The sequence below is a fragment of the Rhineura floridana genome, chromosome 11 (assembly GCF_030035675.1).
Source record: "Rhineura floridana isolate rRhiFlo1 chromosome 11, rRhiFlo1.hap2, whole genome shotgun sequence".
Lineage (NCBI taxonomy): Eukaryota > Metazoa > Chordata > Lepidosauria > Squamata > Rhineuridae > Rhineura > Rhineura floridana.
This window is the reverse complement of record NC_084490.1, coordinates 15000583-15023803: the sequence shown is the minus strand read 5'-3', so window position 1 is coordinate 15023803 and position 23221 is coordinate 15000583. Positions and strand designations below refer to the sequence as shown.

Sequence of the window (23221 nt, the reverse complement as noted above, 5' to 3'; positions counted from 1 at the left end):
TGCTTGAAAGGGCCACCCTACCCTCAACAGCAGCTATTTATGGGGCTGCAATAGAAGAACTAGTGAAGATCACTCTCCCTCCTTCCTCCAGTGGGACTAACCAATGAATGGAGAACTCATGGGGACCTTACATGCAAAGTCATATGAGTAGGAACTCACAAATGTAGTCAATGTTTTCTGCTGAGGGAATTTACCCCCCCCCCCCGAGGTTCAGGGTCATATAAACCCATACTCACAGGTTACTGCAAGGGGAAGGAGTGGAGTTACAGATGGGGACCTGGAGGGAGCGTTCCTTGGTGAGGGTTTCTTAGTGAGACTCAAGTAAGAAAGGTAGCTTGGTGAGGGAAAGGAAGGTTAGTTGCGAAATCCACAGGAGCCTTTTTGCATAAACAGGTGAAGGATAATCCATGGGATTTTCACAATTAATGCTCATGAAGCAAACTAACAAAAATAAAAACAGATGAGCCACAGATGTGGTCCAAAAATGAGCATTAATATTGTTAGACTGAAATGTTACATGTGTGAGCTCTACAGCTGTGATTACAAATGTATAATGTAAATGTACTGCCTTCAAGTCGATTCTGACTTATGGCGACCCTATGAATAGGGTTTTCATGAGGCTGAGAGGCAGTGAATGGCCCAAGGTCACCCAGTGAGCTTCATGGCTATGTGGGGATTTGAACCATGGTCTCCCAGGTCATAGTCCAACAACTTAACAACTATGCCACACTGATAACAAAGTGAGAGGAAAAAAAGAAAGGGGGTTTAGGAAAAAATGTGATTTTTACCATAATGAAAATCCAATATTGTATGAACAACTTAGCGTAGATATATGCAAGTTACGGATTAATGAATTTAACCAATCTTCTAAGAAACCAAAATTTGAGAACTAACAGAACTAGATTTGAAGTAGCAATGTTGAAGCAGGATACTATAGGAAAGGGATTGGTGTCCACCCTGTATAAGGAATTCAGCTGTACAAGGAATTGAACGTTTCAACCAGACTTTTTGCAGCCCTTATAACTGTATGGGAGCCTGATATGGGTACTGACAGTGAAAGTAAATAGAAAAACATATGATCCTCTAAACCAGCCTTTCCCACCCATTGGGTCCCCAGATGTTGCTGGACTACAGCTCCTGTCAGCCCCAGCCAGCAAGTCCAATGGTCAGGAATTATGAGAAATGTAGGCTAGCAACATCTGGGGACCCAAAGGGTGGGAAAGATTGCTCTAAACCATACAAACAGATGTCTGACTAATTTGAGGGAAAGCTCTTTAAAGATCTCAGACATGTGGTACTATACACCTGTACATTTTCTCATATGACTTCAGGTTTGGCATTGGATTGCTGGCAAGAGTGTGTAGCCAGGGACATATTATTCCATTTATAATGGGAGTGCCCACTTGTTCAGAAAGTTTGGACTGAGATATGTGAAAAGATTGCTAAGATAATTAAGACCACCATTCAAATGACTCCAGAATTGTCACTGCTAGATATGATGGATGATCAGGCGGTAAATATTTACTCAAAGGCATTATTAATGTGGCTGTTGGCAGCTGCTCAAATTTCCATTGCTCAAAAGTTGAAGATATTACATGATTTTCTTTATGGTATAATGATGTCTGGAATCTGGCAATATCTGTGAAAATAACACACAATTTAAAAGTCTCAAAAGGTTCTGAAGCCCTGGAACAATTCTACACAATTTGGTGGGAATTTATCACTTATGCTACAGCAAATTATTTGCTAAATTATTTCCTGTACCAACGTGTAAAAATTGGACATCATAACTGATTTATAAAAAAGTATGCTCTTCTATTGAACTCTTCTATGTGTTAATACTAGAGGAATGGCTCTGTAAGGTGACAGAGAAAACAATTATCTTTTCATGCATATTCCCTACTTGCATTTGCTTTGTTGTGTTCTTACAATGAAATCATTTTTAAAAAAATTAAAAGAGGAGAGAAAGATGTATTTTCCCAGTGATTATGCTCCGAAACTGCTTTATGTAGATAGGTCAAAGGCATTATTTTGATCCTCTTAGAGAGATGGGGTATGTGAACTCATCTAGCTGACTTAAAAACTCTTGGAATCATAGTCAAAGCATGCTTATCGATGGTTCCGTCTCAAACTGAGGGGAGGTAACAAGCAGGTAACCGCAGAGCTCAGTCCTGGGCTCAGTGCTCTTCAGGATCTCTTCTCAATCATCCCAGAGTGCAGCACACAAAATAATGGGCTCAAGTTAGAGGAAGGTAGATTTCAGCTGAACATCAGGAAAGACTTTCTAACTTTCTAGAGTGGTACAGCAATGAAACCAATTAACTAGGGAGGTGGTGGACTTTCCAACACTGTAGGCATTCAGGAGGCAGCTGGACAGCCACCTGTCAGGTATGCTTTAATTTAGATTCCTGCATTGAGCAGGGGGTTGGACTCGATGGCCTTATAGGCCCCTTCCACCTCTATGATTCTATCTATTTCCCAGTTGCAAATATCCCCATTGAGGGCAAGGTGCTCAAGAAGCTGGTGGCTCAAGAAGCTGGTGGCAGTCCAGCTTCAGGCATGCTTGGGGAAGATTGAATATCTGGATCCATTTCAGTCTGGCTTCAGTCCTGGTCATGACACTGAAACTGCCTTGGTCACCCTGGTTGATGACATTAGTCGGGAAAGAGATGGGGGAAGTGCCACCCTCCTTGTTCTTCTTGATCTCTTGGCACCTTTTGATGTGAATAACCATTGTATGGAGAGGCTCAGGGAGGTCATAATTAGGAGCACTGTGCTTCAGTGGTTCTGCTCCTACCTCCAGGGACATTTCCAGAAATTAGATATGGGAAGCTCCTGCTCAACACCATCGGAACTTTCCTCTGGTTTCCGCAGGGCTCCCTGTTGTCACCCATGCGATTTAACATCTATATGAAGTTGCTGGGAGCTGCCATCAGAAGTTTAGGAGTTAAGTGTCACCAGTATGCAGATAACACCAAGCTATGTCTCTCTGTTCTATCTGAATCAGGAGAGGAAGTTGAGGTATTACACAGGTGTTTAGAGGTAGTGATGAGCTATATGTGGGCCAACAAACTGAAACTGAAGGGACTGAAGGGACAGAGGTGTTATGTGTTCCAGGTTCTTGAGTCCAGGTGGTGGGAATACAGCCTGTTCTGGATGGGGTTGCACTCATAGCCTGGGGGTACTCCTGGATCCAACATTGTCAGTTGAGGTCCAGGTAGTCTCAGTGGCTAGAAGTGCCTTTTCCCACCTCTGGCTGGTTCGCCAGCTATGGCCCCTTCTGGGCAGAGATGGCTTGGTCACAATACCCCATGCTCTGGTAACTTGCAGATTGGATTATTGCAATACGTTGTACATGGGGTTGCCCTTGAAGACAACTCAGAAACTTAAACTGATCCAAAATGCAGTGCCAGATTACTGGCTGTGGTTGCTTTTAGAATTCATAAATTCATGTTCTAAAACAGTTGCAGAGGTTGCCAGTTGATTTCCAGGCCCAATTTAAGGCATTCACTCTGGAATTTAAAGCCCTAAATGACTTAGGAGCCAAATATCTGAGAAACTACCTCCTTCCCTACAGACCCTCTCAGGTGTTAAGATCAGCAGAATGGGCCTTTTTGGTAATTCTGCTGCCTTCAGACATTTGGAGAATTGTGGTGGCCTTTAAATTGTGGAATCCCCTCCCCACAGAGGTGCATCTGCTGGCATCTTCACTGTATAGTTTTCAATGAATGCTGAAGACACACCTCTTTACCCTGGCCTTTGACACTTGAAGTCTATGTTTTCAGGACCCAATCTATTCCTTTGATTGTAATCTGTTTTAATTGAATTTTAAACTATTGTAACCCAGCCTAGGACCTGCTGGTGAAAGGTGGATAATAAATTTAACAACAATGTTGTGCAGACTTAAATCATAACAGAATCAGATCCCATATTGCCACTGGATATTTAAAATGTGGTAAATGTTTATATTGTGCATAAACTTTGCAAATTAAACAATTTATTCATCCCGTGCATGGTAGGAAGTTCATACTGAAAATTTTTACTAATTACCAATCTGTCAATATTATATACTGTAGGTCATCCCATGCCCTTTAATACATGTGGGACAAACTAGCAGATCTTTGAGAAGTCAAATTGGAGAACATAAGAGCAAACTTGGTACAAGAATTATGGAAGCTCCATTGACATAACTACTTGCAGAGTGCAACCATAGTCCTAAGGAGTTAACTTTTTGTTGCTATAGAACAAATACATATCTCTCTCTATAAAGGACAAGATCCTCATACTTGATATTGTAGACAGAGGACAAATTGAATTTTTACTTAGAATTCTATCAGTCCTGATGGACTCAGTGATAAATTCGACCCATCTGCCAATTTGTAACTTCTTATGATTAATCACATGAGGGAGTACACTCACAGCAAGTATAAATTATGACCTATGGAAGTTTTTTTTAATTCTTTTCTTGTCCTGGGAATAATGGGTGAATGTATTTTGGTTTTTAAAAAAGCCTCCATTGCATCTCAGGTAAGTTTATAACTTGAATATTATTTGAGAATTTTGTAAAATATGTGACATTAGGTTATGTTTGCAGCAAGCAGCCTATTAACTAAGCTGCTCAGGCAAATGATTACGTACTGGCTGTTGATGCATATGAAGAATTTGCACACATTTTCCAAAGATGTTTGTTGAAAATACTTGTTCCAAGGATTGTTGGGACATATTTGAAAAAAGATTCACTAGTCAGAATAGACACATATCTGGTTGTTCCACTGCATATTGTTTATTGTACAGTAAGGCCACACTCATACAGCGGGTTACGTTCCGGACCCCCGCTGTAAAGTGAAAACCACTGTCAAGCGGAACGCATTGAAGATAATGGTGCGTGTCGCATGAAAATGACGCAAAAATGGCACGTGACGAGCAAAAACCGCTGTGAAAGCAGGGCCTTTCTGCAATTGACAACCACTGTATTAGCGGAACGCTGTAAAGCGGAGCCCTACTGTATTCATTTCATTGTTTATTCCCTTTTGTAAGTTTCTGGAGTACATATTTGTGGGTCTTTATGTTGTTTGTGTGTTGATTCATAAGGACCCTTATTGTAGATTGTTCTACATCCCTTTTATAATCTTATTATCACACACTCTTATACACCCACCTTTCTGGCACCTTGGAGCAGCCATTTTGTTTGGAAAGGTGGCCATTCTTATCTAGTATTTTGGGACAGTATGCGCTCAGCAGCAGATTCCAAGTGTTCTGAGGTCTTAATAGTGTTCATGGAGAGGGTTGTGCCCCCACAGCATCATCACCACCACAACCTGGTATCACTGGATCCACTTGAAAAGTTGCTCATTAACACTTTGGAAGGACCATACTGGCCTGTGGCAAGTATAGAGAGGCATGGAAAGCTACATTTGGCCACTGGGGGCTGGGGTTCCCCACCCCTGATCTAACTCATTGAAGCAAGTGACCCCAGGGCAGAGCAGCCATTTTTGTGTTATTTGATTCCCACATGGTGTCCATAATATGATTGGTCCCCACAATCCTTTCTCAAGGTGTCCACTAGCCCCAAAAGGGTTGTATCCCTTAAGACATCAATAACAATATTGAAGTGTATCAACCACAATACAGAGCTAAGTAGCACACCACATCAGACATCCCTCCAGTTTGATAAGGAATTGCTGAGCACTCTTTAAATGTGGTATTCCAACCAACTGTGAATCATGTGAAAGTATTGTCATAATCTAGCCCAGTTTGAACCAGGTAAAAATGAAAATATTATGGGAGATACTGTAAAATGCCTTTGTAACTAGCAACCTACTTTAAAAAAGAGAGAGAAAATAAAAGTGGTGCAATATATTATTGAGAAATCTATGCTGGCTTTTACTAATAATGACATTGCTGTCAATTTCCTTCAAACTGAGTCCTTTATAATCTGTTCTAGAGTTTTCCCAGGGATCTCCCCTGGGATCATTTTTGTTTTAAGAGAGATAAATTAGCCAGTGGAATAATGTTGGGAAAAGCTGAAAGAAGAAAGGCATGAATGCAGGCAAGGACCATGGGATGATGGGAGGTAATGACACAGGCTGGGATAGGAAAATAAGTTCACAGAGCTGCACATATATAGTTTGGTCTGATAAAATAACCAGTCCTAAATGAGAATCACCTGAAGGCAAGTCCAGTAGAACCCATGGAATAAGTCAGGGACTACCAAGCTTTAAGAGCCAATGGGAAAATTTTGGATTTGGAGAAGGTGCTGTGAACACCAGTTCCAAAATAACTGCCCTTGGAGTATGGCACAACAGAAATGGGATGGTGTGGTGATGCAGCACAACCCAAAATAGCTACCACATCTAAAAGGGCAGGTCTACAAAATGACATAACCCCATCAACCCACTGTGACCACCAATGGGAAATAAGCACCTGCATGAGCCATTGCTGAACTCACTCACAGAGAGAAGCTCTTTGTGGTGTTCAATATTGGCATCCAATGAAATGTGGACATGTTTAAGGGGGCATGTTCAATGTAGAAAAGGCTGAGGAACAGAAACAAAGCAGGAAGAGTGAAGAGTCTCATGTGAATTGTGGATTTTTGATGGGATATTTACTGAAACAAATAGGAGGTACTGATGGGCACACTGGCATGTGGGAGCACCACATTGGTGATATGTTGAAATAGGGACTTTTTGGAGTTATTTATTATGCATAAATTAAAGAATTGCACACATGGCCAACTGAAGTATATCTGTCTCATCATTAACATGAGAAAAGAATACATGTTTACGTACATAAGCTATATGGCTGAAGGATAAAATATCAGATCAGTAATATAATATATTATTTTCCATTACTAGACATTCCCTGGTATTCAGATTTGGCCTCCATACAATGATGTAAGTATAGGGGAGGAAGATATAACCTAATAAACCAGTGCTATGGGCTACGGCTGATGAAGGTAGAGAAATCAACTAATGTTTTGTGTTTTCCTTACTAAACTCTCTCTGGTATTTAGATCTGGCCTCAGTATGATGATGTAAAACTTGGGGAGAAAGATGCAGCCAAGCAACCCAGCGGTAGAAGCCAAGATGGAGAAAATCTCCACAGCCACCATGTATTTTCATTTCGTGCTCAGATATGTAGGGATAAATGTCACCCAAACACTGCAAAAGACCAACATGCTGAAAGTGATCAGTTTGGCTTCATTAAAAGAATCAGGCAGCTCCTGGCAAAGAAAACCACAGTGAAGCTGATGATAGACAGTAGCCCCATGTAGCCCAAGGCAATGTAGAACATGATATCTGAGCCCTCATTGCATTGCACTAAGATCTGCCCAATCTGGGAGTACATGTCAAACTCTGGATAGGGAGGAGAGATTGCCAGCCACAGAACACAGATGCCTGTTTGAGTAAGTGTACAGACAATAATAACTGACACTGCCAGCCTCTTCCCAACCCACTTCCTCATCCTGTTTCCTGGCTTTGTGGCTAGGAAGGCCAAAACTACAGTGATGGTTTTGCCCAACACAGAAGAAACAGCAACAGAGAAGATGATGCCAAAAACTGTTTGTCGGAGAAGACAAGAAACTTTTCCAGGCCAGCCAATGAACAGAAAGGAGCACAGAAAGCCAAGCATTAGAGAAGTGAGGAGGGTGCAGGTGATGCTCCAGTTGTTGGCTTTGACAATGGGAGTGTTCTGGTGCAGGATGAAAGTCCCCATCACCAACAATGTGATGACAAAGAAGAAAAGAGCAAAGGAAGACAAAATGATCCCCAAAGGTTCTCCATAGTGTAAATAGGTTACAGTTTTAGGGATGCACTGATTCTGTTTTTCATTTGGGTACTGGTCTTCTGGGCGTTTCTCACAATGGGTTGCATCTGAATTGAATAAGAAAGGACTCAATATTTCCCAAATGCAGAAATAGTTCCCCTTTAACTGACTTCTTTCGGTCCTCATGGTTCTCATCCAAACTTCCTAATTAATTTTGTATAACATTTTCTTAATTATCTGTGAATGATGTGGTTTCACATCTGTGCTATCTTTTTGGTGCCTTTTGAAGACTTTCCTCTTTCAACAAGCCTTTTAAGCTGAGACCTATCCCAGTCTGAGTCTGTGTTAGAATTGTGTTTTAATATATATATATTTAATAATATGTTTTTAACCCTTTTTTAAAGATGCTTTTAAAGCTTTTTTTTTAAAAAAATGTTTTTAATGTTGTTTTATTTTAATGTATTTTAAGGTCTGTTTTTATGATGTTTTAAAGTGTTTTTAGTGTTTCTGTTTGCCGCCCTGGGCTCCTGCTGGGAGGAAGGGCGGGATATAAATCAAATAATAAATAAATAAATTTAACTGAGTTCCTATAAAATTAAAAGGATCTTTCCCTTCCCCAAATAGAAGCAAGCCTCAGAAACTGCTGAGGGAGAAAATGGCACAAATAAAGATTTTTGTTTTCTTGCATGTTTTATGTGTAAGAAATCATCATATCCCAAGGCCCTTCTTGTCTCATGAATACATGAACTTATTATTGTAGTCTAAGGTGATAGGAATTGCAGTAGGTCCACATTAAAACATTGTGGCCGGAGGGGAGGTATTAAAGCCGGAGCTTGCAAAGTTACTTTTCTGAACTACAACTCCCATCAGCCCCAGCCAGCATGGCCACTGGATTGGGCTGATGGGAGTTGTAGTTCAAAAAAAGTAACTTTTCCAAGCTCTGATTAAAGCACTGAGGGGATTAAAAAATGCTTGACATTCTTCTTGATAGCTCTACTGGGCCAGCCTCCACTGGATATTGCCTGGAGATAGGGTATGTGGCCTAGGTAGTGTCCTGAGGCCCGATAGAGAGGCATGGTGGGACAAACTGGTGCCTGAGGAATGAGGTTCCCCACCCCTGCTCTATTCGTTCACTTACCAGTCAGGAATGAAATCATTCCTTCAGGGCATTGAGTGCAATTGTAGCAACAAACTTGTTTTCCCTGCTGAACAATCCTGCTGTATCTAGGGTGGCAGCTCTCAACACACGTGGCACGGGGAGTTGTCTAAATGTAGCAACAGGAAAAGATGTTATAATGGAAATATCCTGGGTCTGTCCTCACAGCGTATGATTCTCATCTCTAATATTTGTTCACAAGTACACAAACATCTTAATGAAATGTCTACTAATCAGACAGGAGTATGGCCTGCCCTTCACTGTCATTCCGAGCATGCCTTTAGCACCTTTTCTCCCAGTAGCTGTGGTTTGTTGAGTCTGTGCTAAGTGACAGGTTGGTCAAGCAAAACAGAGAATGCAAACCATGGTGTGCATCAGCTGTTCTCCTTAATAGGCATAGAACTTGTCCTCATTATTTGCAGTGTGTAAGAACCCTGGATATATGCAAAAGCCTTTTTTCACTGGACCTGACTCCTGTTTCACATAGCTATCAAAATAATGCTCTTCTAGTTCACCAATCATTAACCCTGGTGAGGACAAATGTACCTTTCCAAGAAACTCTGTCCCTCCCACTAAATAGTCGACAATCATTTACATTTATTACAGTCAGGATTTTCCACCCCAGGTTTCTACACTGCACTCCTCTTGAAATCAGTATTCTTGCACTATGCACTCATAATCAAAATTAGTCTGAAGTTAGGTAGCCAATTAAGTTTGGCACCTTTGCCCTTTCATTTAGAACTGAAGCACACTGCAGCAGGAGATTTAAGTAATCCTACCCCCTTTAGAGATCCTCCATGGCGCAGAGTGGTAAGTGGCGGTAACACAGCCGAAAACTCTGCTCACGGCCGGAGTTCGATTCCAACGGAAGGAGGAAGTTGAATCTCTAGTAAAAGGGGTCGAGGTCCACTCAGCCTTCCATCCATCCGTGGTCAGTAAAATGAGTACCCGGCATATGCTGGGGGGTAAAGAAAGGCCAGGGAAGGAACTGGCAATCCCACCCCATATATATGGTCTGCCTAGTAAACGTCGCAAGACGTCACCCTAAGAGTCGGAAACGACTTGCACTACAAGTGTGGGGACACCTTTACCTTTACCCCCTTTAGAGTGATCATCGTTTTAGGTAACTCCTCCCATTAGGATGGAGAACCTTAAGAGTTTGTCTGCAAATCTCTACTAGAATGCCGGTGGTGTAAGTCCCGCTCCGAAGATGCCCGGACACAAGTTAGAGCAGCAGTAGCTGCCTATCATGTGGCAATAAAGGCAACAAAGAAAGATTACTTTGCTGCCTCTATTGCATCAGCAGAGTGCTGTCCCAGGAGGTTATTCCAAGTGGTCCGAAGCCTGGTCGGTCCAGTTGCTCAGAAACCCTTGGAATATTCAAAGGCCTCCTGTGACAATTTAGCAAAACACTTTGCCGATAAAATCGAACATCTGAGAAGCTCGATTTCGCATACCGTGAATGCAGATAGTGGACCAGAGTTGACCAGTCATAATGTGATCCAATGGGATCGGTTTCGGCCTCTTCCTTCTGAGGATGTGGACAAGGTGTTGTCAACTGTGAAACCTACCACCTCTCTTCTTGATCCATGCCCATCATGGCTCGTGATGAGCTGTAAAGAGAGATTGGACGAAGGGATCAAGGTGGTGGTAAATGCATCCTTGAATGAGGGTGTATTGCCATTAGCCCTCAAGGAGGCAATTATAAAGCCCATCTTGAAAAAGCCCTCCTTGGATCCCCAAGATCTAAACAACTTTCGTCCAATTTCAAATTTACCATTCTTGTGCAAGGTCATTGAGCGAGTGGTGGCCAATCAGCTGTCAGCGCACTTGGATGAAACGGATTATTTAGATCCATACCAATCGGGTTTCAGGACTGGACGTGGAACTGAAACACCCTTGGTCGCTCTGGTGGATGATATGAGGAGGGCATTAGATAGGGGAGAATTCACCTTTCTGGTCCTCCTTGATCTCTCAGCGGCTTTTGATACCGTCGACCACGGTATCTTGCTGATCATCTGGAGGGATTGGGAATAGGAGGTACAGTATTAAACTGGTTCCGTTCCTTTATCTCCGATAGGCACCAGCAGGTGGCATTGGGAGATGAGGTTTCAGACCCTTGGCCCCTCAAATGTGGTGTGCCACAGGGCTCTATTTTCTCTCCCATGCTATTTAACATTTATGTAAAACCGCTGGGAGCTATCATCAGGAGGTTTGGGCTGCAGTGCCACCAATATGCGGATGACACTCAGCTCTACCTCTCATTCAAGTCCTCACCAGAGTTGGCTGTGGAGATCATGTCCAAGTGCCTGGAATCCGTGAGTGGATGGATGGGAAGAAACAGGCTAAAGCTGAATCCTGATAAAACGGAAGTACTGCTCGTGGGAGACAAAGGAGGGTTGGGAAATACTGACCTGGTGTTTAAAGGGGCAAAACTGCCCCTGAAGGACCAGGTCCGCAGCCTCGGGGTGATCCTTGATTCCAGGCTGTCCATGGACGCCCAGGTTTCATCGGTGTGCCGGGCAGCTTGGGGTCAATTGCGTCTCATCCGAAGGCTGCAACCCTATCTTCCTGTCCACCAGCTCCCACTCGTAGTACATGCTCTGGTCACCTCTCGTTTAGACTACTGCAATGCGCTCTACGTGGGGTTACCCTTGAAAACAGTCCGGAAATTACAACTGGTACAAAACACGGCGGCTCGTTTACTTACGAATAGCCGCCGTTATGATCATATTACCCCAGTGTTATACAATCTCCACTGGCTTCCAGTTATTTTCCGGGCTCAATTCAAGGTGTTGGTATTAACCTTTAAATCCCTATACGGTTTCGGCCCAGTATACCTGAAGGAGCGCCTCCACCGTCATAAAGTGTGCCGCCCTACAAGATCTGCCACTCAGGGCCTTCTCTCGGTTCCACCGACTAAAGTGGCTAGGTTGGTGAGGACTCGAGAGAGGGCTTTTTCTGTGGCAGCCCCCACGCTTTGGAACTCCCTCCCAATGGATCTTTGACATGCCCCTTCCCTAGATATATTTCGCCGGGGCCTGAAAACTTGGCTTTTCCATCAGGCCTTTATAACCTTTGAGACTTCCAAGGTGAACTAGTCCTAGAACTGTAAAAACAATCTACTAAATACTGTAATTTTTGTATTATACTGTACTGGCTATATTGTTTATTGTATTTTATTATGTTTTATTGTAAGCCGCCTAGAGTGGCCATTGGCTAGATAGGCGGCCTATAAATTAAAGTTGTTTATTATTATTATTATTATTATTATTATTATTATTATTATTATTGTCCAATCTTTGTAAGAGTTCTCCAAGGACAAATTGCTCCAATGATAGATAGCTCCCCTACACCCCCTTCCTCTTTCCCATCATCTTGCACCTTTTCTGAGTCTGTTATTTTTTTGTGCTCACTTTAAGTCCTTAGAGCAGGTGTTGGTGTCGGGAATAAGCATGGTTGTATGCTTTAGTACAGATTTAGGGAGATGTCCCCTCTAGCTAGATTGAGGACAGTGCTATGTTTGTTTACTGTAATGTAACTTCCTGTTTCCCCCTTCTCTTCCTCGTTGTTAAGAGTTGTCTTGCATATCCTCCATTAGCCACAAGAGAGCACTTTATAATCATGGACTAACCTTTCTTACTATCTACTTTTAACTTTTCTCTCCAAACTAATGCCTATATTTCCTAAACATACGAAAGGTCGTGAGTAAGCTGCTTTTATAACCTTTTTACTAAAGAAGACTCTGTTTCTTTTATTCAACTAGTCTGTGAGAGGGGGAGGTAGGCTGCTTAGAGCTCAATTTCGTTTTGCCAATTAATATGTTTTATCTCACAGAACCCAGTTCTTGGAACCTCTGGCCTTGGAAGATTTGGGGAGGGGGTTGAAATTCATCCCTATATTCAAGCCTGGTGTTCCCCTTTTCCTCCCCATATCTATCTATATCTTACAACAGGAATGCAAACGTTATGGGTGAATTATGGATAACCTCAAATTGTTCCTGTTACCTCCACCTCTTTCAGCCCTGATCGCTCTTATCTTCAACAAAAAAAGAGAACTAGCAGCTTTGCATTGCATTATATGTGTTGATTTTAGGCATGTACACCATATTCAAATATTCTCTCCATGTGATGATAAGAACTCATTGGGGGAAAATAAACATGTTTGCTCATGAGTGAATGACATCGTCCTACACCTCCAACACAAAGAGTGAGAAGGTGTGCAGAAATAAAGTCTAAATCAAGCCACTGTTCATATTTAATCAGTGTTTATATGGCTATGGTCCTGTATTATAGAGTGGTTTGAAGAATTACAAGAGGATGTATATTCAAGGTGAATATTAGTTTTGGATTTTCAGTTACATAAAAAACAGAATTTTTGTGTTTAACTTGGATCCTCAAATTTATAATTCAGTAGCAAATAATCACACCTGATTAAACTTGTGATTCCACATGATGGAACTTTTATTAATTGTAGCTGTTTTGCCTTCAGAAGCCTGGGGGTACACTCTTCCAACTCGGTGTCTCTGGAAGGATTGATTGGGGAATGTAACCAAGCTTAGGATATCATATCCAGCTGCCAAGTCCCCATTCTCATCAAAACATATTTCTTCCCCAGCATTATTGTTAAAGCGGATATTTCTGAGAACATATTGAAGCTAAATTAGAGGAGAAAAAGTGGTTACACACTGGGTCAGAGGGTGAGAAATTGAATACTCTTTTTTCCATTAATTAATAAAGAATGGTTAGAGAGGGTGACTGGGAAATTTTTGGCACTGCACTACCTCACACATTAGCAGCACTATTGAAACTATGTGTTTACAAAATTAAGTCCTAATGATTTCAACGGGGCTTACTTCTAGTATAGTGGATTGGCATTGCAGCCTAAATTGTTCATTTTAGTTGAGATGTGACAAAAGGAAGTTACATTTTACCTGCCAGGGTTGAACTTCCCAGAAATTCGGTCTCCCTCTCTTTCCAGTGGATTTTTGCTCTGCTCTTGTTGAATGCATGGCATGGAGGGCATGAGCTACAGCATAGACAGCATTGTAGATACTGTAGCTCTGCCCATACATCCTCATTTCAAACAGACTCAGGAAGGCTCTGCAGCTTCTCCTCCCCAGTGCAATTTTTGAAACCTCCATGCAGGTTATACAGAGGGAATGAACAGAGGAATGAATTCTGCCAGAGCTGATAGAGGGGAAAAGAAAAATTAAAAGGATTGAGGGTCTCAAGAAAATTGAGGAATCCTGGCACTACAGTGGTATGGAGTGCAAAGGACAAGGTACCATTGAATGATTGTACTGTTAATCTTTGCCCAGAGCAAAGAGCTGTGAAATCCCACTGTGCAGTTGTGATCCAAACCGTATGATCCATTGGACTCATTAATACAAATTCACAATGTTGAAGAATCATTCGTAAGCCATCCATAGACTGAATGTCTCCATAGGTGAGGATCACATTGGGTTTTTTGAGGACAAGTGCAGATTCTATCCTAAGCAGTTTTTCCTCAAGAGAATCATCGTAACTTTTCATTGATGGGATAGATTGTGTCACAGCAATGCAAACGTCACTCTCGAAAAGTCTTGGTTGCATATTTTGAAGGAAAGTTTCCCCGCTGTCATCATCTGATATTATGAGTCCAATCCAATTCCATCCAAAATGCCTCAATACATGAACAATCCCATCATACTGAGGCTTTTGATCTGGAACCATCCAAAAGACATAAGGGAAGTAGGCCTTATCATTCAAGCCTGGGTCAAAGGGGCCATAACTGAGCTAATGGGGGGGGGGAGAAATATTATTAAGAAAAACTTAGAAATGCATTTCTTTGTTCATGGGAAGAAAATTCCATCATCAATTTGATGTAAATGTGATTGTCCTGCAATGTTGTTATATATTATAATTCAAATGTTTCAACTGGAGAATGGAGAAATGATACTATCTAGGTATCTCAGGAAGTTAATTCTAACTCGGAAGGTGGATATCCCAGGTATCTCATGATTTACACTGGGGTGGAAGTACCCATGGCTAATGGGCAATATCTACCCTGCAAAGCTGTGTTATTACTCCTTATTCCCTGATACCATAATTTTTTATTATTATTATTTTTAAAAATACTGGTCCTTCCTCCAGGTTCTGTCTTGTGATTCTATGATGACAAACCCATTTTTTCTGATTCCACTATAATTACTCTGGGTGTGTATGTTAATGTGCATAATAACCAGCCACTGTACATATTCACCAGGCTTCATGGAGAATATGTACTTTAACCTTCCATGAAGAGGGAGTTGTGCACATTTCCATCAGTATATATAATCTTCAACAGGCCTTCAGAGGATGTGCATATATTGCCTGAATACTGAACATTCTTTGGCCATTATGCACAATCCCCAACAGGCTTTTAGTAATGTGCATATCTTAGCTAAATTCTATACATTCTCCTGCTATTATGCATAATCCCCAGCAGGCCTTGGGAAATGTTCAAGGCTGAATTTTGTACATTCTCTGACCATTATGTATAATCCACCACAGGCCTCCAACAGTTAATGCTCAGTTTACTGTGCAGCATATTTGAACAATACAGTCTGCTTCTGTAGAGGAGCTGTTTCAAAGATATTTTTCAGATTTTTTTTTATATTTTTAAGATGAACACATGGGGACCATAGATGCAAAGCCACATACTGTAACTGGAAACTCACAAATGTGAATGAGAAAAGTTTCTGCTGAGAGGATTTCATTTTTATTTTCATGAAATGTTTTTATTATTTTATCACTTGTTTGCTGCACTAGGCTCCCTTTGGGAAGAAGGGTGGAATATACCTTAAATAAATACATACATTCTAATGTTGGATGAGGGATGGGACTGGCACTACCAAAAGTCCATGCCTAAACATCGATAAGAACACACATACCTGTGGAATCTTGTAGGTATTTAAGATGTTGGCTATCTGAATGGAGTTTTCAGAAGTAAGCCCACCAATGATGGCCATGAGCTTCTCTGTCCTGTCACAGTCATAATTGATGAGATAACGCTGTTGTTTGAACAGGAGATCCACAGTGTTCTCACAGGTTGATATTGAATTGAAAAAATTGTCATACAAGTGGAAATCCAGTGTGGTGTTGGGTAAAAACTTGGCATTCTTGTTGATCTTATGAACAGCAAAAATAAAGGAAAGGACATGCTGTTAGTTTTTAGGCATTATCCTGCAATTACAACTGAACATATTTTTCTTCATAACCTTATATGAGAGAATCATCTGCACTTCATTACTATTACCATAAAGGTCCAGCTGTACACCTTTTGCAGAAGCAGCATACTATCTATAGCAATATAGTCACTGGGAGAAACACATCCCATTAGGTGTAAAAATCAATTTAGTTATCGTTTGAGACCTGTATTGCTGCTCCTGAGACATAGGAGTTTGAGCTCACTTATACCATGACAAACATAGGGCTGCATCCAAAATATCTCTTACATTAATTAAAAGGACTGAGATGGAGTTTCAGCAGAGGTAATTTCTATAACCCCCCTTGTCCCTATACACTCTGTGCCACCACCTCTGCTTTTCCAAAGGACCCCCCTACCCCTCCACAGGTGACAATCACCCTCACCTCTTCCTCATAGCACTACCTCATGAATGGAGAACTCATGGGGACCTTAGATGCAAAAACACATAACTGGGAACTCACTAATGTTAATGAGAAAAGTTTCTGCTGAGAAGATTTCATTTTTATTTTCATGAGATGGATTCTATGTCACATAAATCTGCACTCACTACTTGGAGACTACTCCAAGAGGAAGGAGAAGTGGAGTTATACACTGGAAGGAAAAAAGTACAGGTTTCCTTAATGAGGCACAGGTAAGAGAAGAAGCTTGGTGTGGGAGAGAAGGGCTATCCCTGACCTCCATAGGAGGTTTTTTTTTTGTTTAAATAGGTGAGGGATAACAACTCATCAGATTTTCACAATGACTACCTGTTAGAACACTAAGGAAGAGGTAGATGGGCCACAGATGTGGTCCAAACAATTAGCATGCAAGAGTGTTAGAGTGAACTCTTACACGTCTGAGCTTTACAGATGCAGAGTGTTTTGTCCACTTGATTTTTACCATAGTGAAAATCCAGTATGGTATGAACAACTAATGGGGAATTTTATATATCCTCACATATATAATCATAGATATTAAGAAGGTATATGTTTTATACACATAAGGAGTTAAGCATAGGCCTGTAGGCCTATTAAGGCCCTGAGATTCAGGCTCATAGAGAACCCTAAATTTCCATAGGCCTCAATCAGGATCTGTGAGCAAAGCAGGCACGGTCACAGTGATCTTCTGTTTCCTTGCCAAATTCAGCTGGTGCCAAATTCGGCCAGTGCATGATTGACAAGTGATTAATTAGTCTGTTGTGCAAACCCAAACAGCATATAACTGGTAAGCAGTGATTGATATGATATTGGTCTTGATCCAAGGAAATAGGTTCCTGTGTGTAGAACAAGAACTCCATCTAGGGGAAAAATTATGCAGAATGTATTAGAAGTTATAATGAGACAAATGGTGTGATTTTATAATGATTTTAAAATAATCCAGTGTGTTATAATACAGCATCAGAAAGTGTGATTTTCATGATAAAAGGGGTTCTGAGGTAGCTTGCCTTTTCTGTTTTCTCTGAGGCTGAGAAACAGGAGCTGGTTTTAGAATTGCCCAGTGTATTTTTTAACTAAGTGAATTTCCAGCTCCTTAGTTATAACCTTTCCCCTACAGTTAAGTATTTTTACAGTTAGAGATGGAATTTCTAAGTAAACATAAGAACATATAAGACCCCTATAGCTATTAAAACCTGTGATACTCATGAGATTTCAGTTACCCTGAGTTGAGGTAAAACCCAAGCAGGTGTACCTGAGTCAGCCTGACCCACGAGAAACAATGGATGTACCAAGTATGCTTGATATATTCACAATAGTAACTGTCTCAACTAGCCCCCAAAAATCATTAGTCTTGAAAGACAGAAGAACAATGGTGATATTAACAAGATGGACAGAATCTTGGAATCAGGAGTAGAATTGCCTAATGCTTTCTGATTGGTTTGGAACGATTGCAGAAAGGAGGAACTGTGATGTTATGTGGGAAGGAACTGGTGGGATTGGTTAACTACTGTCACATGCTATAACTGTACTGTATAAAAGAGCTTGCACACAGTGTCTCAGTGTAGTCTCTCCTGGATGTTTCTGGGAGGGTGATCCTGCATATGTTTGTAAAGAATAAAGGCCTACATTTTTGCTCCAGGCCTGTGTCTTCCAATTTCTTCAAAGACCCCCAGCAAAAGTTCCCATAGGAGAAGAAAAAATTTACCAGCACAACTTAGAGTAGATATAGGGAATCCAGGCCTAAATTAGTTACAGATACACCAATTTAATCATTTTCTTATGAACTAATATTTCACGACTCAAGCTAATAGAAACCTGACTGAATTTGAAGAAAAATGTTGAATCAGGATAATACAGGGAAGGGAATTGTGTCCACCCTCTACAAGGAATTGGCATCTCGATTGGACCTTTTGCAGGTCTTAAAACTTTATAGGATACTGATATGGAGACTGATATAAGTGAATTCCTTCTGGGAGGAAGGGCAGGATATAAATGTAATTTAATTTAAATAAGTATGTAAGTAAATGAAGCTAAATAGAAAAAGTTACGGTCCTCTAAACCATACAAATCAGTGTCTGCCTATGTGAGGTAAAGCTCTTTAAAGATCACACACAGGTGGTACCATGCACCAGTACAAATTTCACATATGCCTTCAGGGTTTGGCACCAGATTGCTGGCATGGGTCTGGTACCAAGAGCATGAACTTCCATTTACAGTGGGAGTGCACACATGTTCATAAATTTTGGGCTGGGATGTATCAGGAGGTTGTTAATAATTATAAGACCCCATTTGAACGACTCCACAGTTATCACTGCAAAACAAGCTGGATGATCAGGCAGTAAATATTTATTAAAATGAATTATTAATGTAGCTATTGGCAACTGCTAGATTGCCCATTGCTCAAAAATGGAAGACATTACCTGATTTACAGTTGTCTTTATAATGACTGGAATACTGGAATATATGAGAAAATAACACACCATGTTAAAGTCCTAAAAGGAACATTTCTACTCCATTTTGTGGAAATTTGTCACTTTATGCTACTGCAAATCATTTTCAAAGTTATTTGCCAGTACCAAGGCATGATATTTGGACCTCACAACTGTGATTTATAAAAATTATGCTTCCCCCAATTGACCTTGTTTAATCGTTAATACTAGAGGAGTAGCTGTGTAATGTGATAGTGAAAACAATTATTCTTTGATGCATATCCCCTATTTGTTTTGTTATATTCTTATATTAAAATTAAAATCTTGTTTAAAAACAATGAGAGGAAGTTGCATTATCCCAGCAGGAATGTTGTCGTTCCCATTCAAGAATGGCAGCAGGAAGGAGATCCCCCCCCACACACACAGAGTTCATTCTCTGGTTGTCTTGGTTCAACAGCTGGATTAATTACTCTGCAGTCTGTCATCACATGCAAGTGGCAGCTGGTTCTTTGCTGATTCAAAGTGATTGCTGGGGACAGGAGTAACCTTAGCCAAATTGATTTCTCACTAACACACTCTGAGATATCATGAAGAGATTCATGACCTTGACTGGGTCAGCTTGACGAATATTTATTTTTATCATTATTATATGAGTGTTCTGTCCTTCAACATGAAGGTTCCCAGAGTGGTTTAAGGAGCATTGCCTATGAAGAGCAAAGGCCACTGGCCAATTAACTGTATGTTTGAAAATAGTGGAGGGTCATCCCCAAAGGTTGTGCACAACATTTCATTTCCACCATACAGTTGACTCCTGTATACTTGGTAACTGGTGAGTGAGTGTAGGACCAGAGCTTAATAACGGGTAAAGAGAGATAAATATTTAGTGGGATGTGAGGGGTGTCTATAATCCCTATATAGAGCACTCATTGTAGGGGGACCAGCATTATCCAAATTTGTTTGGAATTATCTGAAAGCCTGTGGACCCATAAAGAGCTACTTACCAATAATATTTGGTGGAGTCTGGGCACGTCACAAAGTCAAATAAAAGCACTTTACAAAGTCCTAAGGAAAAAAATCCTCCAATGGTACTATCCTCTCTGGACTTAGGGACCTTGTGTTCTGTTTTTGGCTGCCAGCAACACATGGAGCTAAAACATTTGCTGATAGTGTAAGACAAGAATAGTACTACTAGTAGTAGCAAAACCTTTTTAAATGCCAGCAAATGTTGGCCATAATCCTGGTTGAAGAGCTGCATTGTGACCTCCACAACTGTCAGTGTAGTTATAAACAGTGCCTGTCTCCAGAAGACCATGCACAGTGCTGAAGAAGCCTTTCCCAAGACAGAAATTGCAACCTGGATTTTTGCTCTAAGGCCTGAAGTCTCAAAGCTCCATTTGATAGGGGCTTTTCTGCTTCATGTAACCATTCAAGCCTCTGAGGAACAAGATGGTTTGAAATAATGTTTTATAGACTCTCGAATGTACCACAGAACAGGATGTTAAGTTAAATAGTGGTGGGGTATTTTTGTTTGCTTTTTGTTTTTAGCCTAAGGCTAGATATGAAAGGGGGGAAAATCAATGATAGTGATTTTGATTACTTGAGAGTAAATAATCACTTTTCCCCAAGTCCCTGGATAACCAGGGAAAAAATATTTATGTGATTCCGAAGTTACTAATATCTGTTCTTCCTCAGGGCAGTAACAATGTACACATGGCTGTCTTCAGCATGTTAGGCACTAAGTCTAACTTTTTGAATTGATAACAATGAGGTTATGAGTTGTAGTAAAATATGAAAACAAGGGCTGAAAGGGACTACAGAGTACTCTGAAATCCAACAGTTACCTTGCTAGTCGATCAGTTCAGTTGCCTCAGGTATCGTTCAGAAGGCAATCTGGTAGATGTGCATCCCCAACATTTTCTGACATGGGGGCACATTTGGAAATCTGAAAAACTGTCCTTTGCACTGTCCCAAGAGGGTTGCTATGGGTCCCAACCTAATCACAAAAGTCTATGGTGGATGAGCCCTGGCTAGTCACAAATAAGTTGCCAAAAATATTTAGTACAGCTCCCCCCGTGGGAAAATACCCTAACCCCATCAAACACAAAAAAGCCAGAGAAACAGGAAAAACATGCACACAAAAATCTAGACAAGCTCACTCTCACCCAACCCTTGCCCCTGAAAGAGGTAAAGTATGTCTCCAAAACTTTGAATGTGAGAGTCATTCTGGGGACTGGAAAAAAAGAGGGCAAAGCAGTTGAGATACCTGCAGCTCCTACCGCTGTGGCACCCATGGACTCCATGGCATCCCCTGAAAGCTCCCTTGGCCTTATGGCTTCCCTGTTTTTTGGGTGTGTGTGTGTTAAGATTAAACACATTTATTTTACCTTGCATGGTGTGTAGCTTGACTGGAATGACAAGTTAAAACCTCATCTGTTGATGTTGTAGTTTATATGGGTATTGATACAATCTTGTGTTATTTTCATTCTGTTAAACATTTGTTTTAAAATAGTCTGATGACTGGACACAAATAATGAATCTGAAATCTGAAAGCTGCCCTAATGCCAGGATGGGATGATGGGGGAAGGGACAGGTAACACCAAAGAGGGTAGAGGGCATGGCAGGGAAATTATATTCTGACTGAAAGGTCAAGCATGTAATCTAAGGGAATGACTTTGTCTGGAAAGCAAATCCCTTTTAGTTCTACCCCCCTTAAAAAAAAAGAACCTTTAAAAATGCCTAGCATAAAAGTCCCTGGACTTATTTGTCTGCAATTTGGAACATTTCTTACCCATAGGCTCCTCTCTCATGTCTTCAATTTTAAATCAGTTGTCCACAGACTACTAGGAAGTGATAAGTGATTCCTGCCCTAAATCTTTAATGGCTATCCTTGTGGAAAAAGTGGTACAATTATGCTTTTGAAATTTGGCAGGATCCATCCCTTCAGGTGAGACTATGACTGAATCAAATCATCACAGACAGACCAAATTAGAGATTGGGAACACATTTCAGCCTGCATTCCCTCATGGATAACCTTACCATGGTCTCAGGAAGCTTCATTCCAACCATGCAAATCTTTACACACACACACACACACCCCTCACCTTTGAAGCAGACAAATGACATCGTCAACATTCAAGGGCACATTTAAGTCAGGCAAAGAAACTCGAGGATTATGAGGAGAAGGACCAGTGAGGAGTTCATCCTGGGAAAGGGGGAGTGGCTTAGACAGAGGACCAAACAGAGAGGCCTGGAGGATTTGACCACTGAGTCCTGACATTCCCCTCACCTGGACTAAATAGAGTTCATTAGAAGAATAAAGTGCATAGCATTTGAAGTTCCATCCTTTCTCATCTTGGGATCCCTCCACACTGCCACTATAGGGAAGATCCATAGTTCAGTTGTACAGCATCTGCTTTACATGCAGAAGTTACAGAGCAGAGCTTGGAAAAGTTACTTTTTTTCAACTACAACTCCCATCAGCCCCAGCCAGCATGGCCACTGGATTGGGCTGATGGGAGTTGTAGTTCAAAAAAAGTAACTTTTCCAAGCTCTGGGACTTCAGAATCAATCCCCAGCACCTCCAGCTTGAGTTTAGAGACTGCTGCCTGAAAGCCTGGAGAACCAGCGCTGAACTACACAGACCAGTGGTCTAACTTGGCATAAGGCAGCTTCCTATGTTGCCACCCTTCAGCAGCCATTTTGTGTGGAAGGGTGGCCATTTTTTTTCTTGTGATTTGGGGTGGCGTGGCCTCAGCAATACATAGAGTTTTCTGAGGACCATATGCTAAGGTCTTAATAGTGTTCAAGGAGAGTGGGGTGCCCCACAACATCATCACACCCCTGTGTCAATGGATTCACTTGAATAATTGCCCATAAACATTTTGGAAGGACAAGTGAGAAGTATGGACTGGGGAAAGTATAGAGTAACCTGGAATGCCACATTCAGACACTGGGACCTGATGTTCTAAACCTCTAGTCTAAGTCATTGAAATCAGTACTGAATGGTGGACATTTTAAGACCAACACCCACAAAACTTTCTCAATGTGACCCCTGGCCCCAAAAAAGTTCATAGCCCTTAAAACATTGATAAGATTATTGAAGCATAGAGAATTGTTTTGCTTCATTACATTATGATCAAAAAATGAGCTGATTTTGTTTAAACTACTATGTTTGAAAATATGCTTGTTTTTTAACTTGTTGTTTTGAAGGGGGTATTTTGTTT

The 23221-nt window shown here is 41.1% G+C and overlaps 1 pseudogene; it reads right to left on the bottom strand.

Annotated features, from left to right (window-relative positions):
* Positions 1–6964: 6964 nt before the first annotated feature.
* Positions 6965–22389, bottom strand: LOC133367470 (vomeronasal type-2 receptor 26-like; annotated as a pseudogene).
* Between the last annotated feature and the right edge of the window lie 832 nt (positions 22390–23221).